The sequence below is a fragment of the Crocodylus siamensis genome, chromosome 3 (genome assembly GCF_052110815.1).
Source record: "Crocodylus siamensis isolate JL-2025a chromosome 3, ASM5211081v1, whole genome shotgun sequence".
Taxonomy (NCBI): Eukaryota; Metazoa; Chordata; order Crocodylia; family Crocodylidae; genus Crocodylus; species Crocodylus siamensis.
The window spans coordinates 192,200,184-192,201,580 of NC_143397.1; positions in this window are offsets into that span (position 1 = coordinate 192,200,184).

Here is a 1,397-nt window from a genome sequence, read left to right on the forward strand (position 1 = left end):
GTTGGCAAGTGAGCTACACTGTTGAAGGGGGATGTGACTATGCCACTTTCCCTGCTCCACCCCCCTCCATCTACCCCTGAACACTGGTGTTCCTAAACCAGACTCCCTGGGGCCTCTGACCTCACAAGCTAAACAGATTCAGTTTTGTCAGTAATTTGATGGCAGACTTCCAAGAATAACTCATACTGCAAAAAAATGTAGTGTTAACCCAGCTTGTTTCCCTCTCCTCTGAATCAGCTTTAAGAAGGTTTTTCAGGAAGGCCTGATTAGGCACGACATTGCAGCCTGATAGGGCTTTCTTTCAGATTATGTCATGAAATTAGAGGTTCTGAAAACCCACTGTGACTAAATGTCTTCTGCAAGAATTGTCATGTTAATCCCAGAGACCTGGATGAATTCAAGATTAGGTAACAGAATTCTAACCTACTGGCCTCTGGATGCTTTACCACTCCATCCATGAAGAGCACAGACCACCTTCAGATGCTTCCTCAGCTTGATGAAGGATGTTTGTGCCGAAAAGCTTGCTAAGAAGAATTTTTCCAACTATTTGAGTTGGTATAATAAAAGATATTGGATTTACGTAAAGAACCGTATCAACCTATCTATGAGTAATTTCAACAGTGTAGCATGTGCAGTTCTCCACTTAAATACAGGATGTAGAAATGCTTATTTATACATTTTGAAGACAGACGGGTTTAGTACAATAATCTAGCTGGATTTCCTGCAGAACACAGACTGTAAAATTTTATCAGAGATTCTGGAGTCATTTCAATAACTTTTGTTTTAATTTGAATAACATTTCCAAATTGTAGTCCACAGGCCACTGGTGGTCCACAAGGACATGCTAAATGGTCTATGTATTGCAGCAGGTCTCAGCCTGTCCTTTTCCATTAAAAGATTGGTTAAACTGGTACATATTGTTCTGTGAGAAATTCTGAGGTTTGACTATGGTCTATTTATTCAAAAGCTGGGGAACCATTACACTAAAGGAAATCTTTTTTTTCTATAAAGACATGAAATCTTGATTTAGAGCCATCAAGAGCCAGAGACTCTTCTATAACCCTTGACAAGTTGTCTCAATGGTTAATTACCCTATGATTAAAAATATGCCTTATTTCTACTTTGAATTTGTCTAGCTTCTGCCTTACGTAAAACATGGACTCATAGAAGCAAATATGAAAAATATGAGAATATTAGCTCATTCCATTGCTATTCCAATGAAATCTCACTTGTGGATTAGGTACAGGGAGAAGCACAATAGTCCTGTGTATGAGTGTAGAAATCACTCCACCCACTTCCTGATTATTTTTCTTCCTGGTTTCCTCTTTCAGGGAATGACTCAAGATTACATAGTGAAGGAGGCTGTTGCCCACAGAATATTTTCCTCTGACACTTTA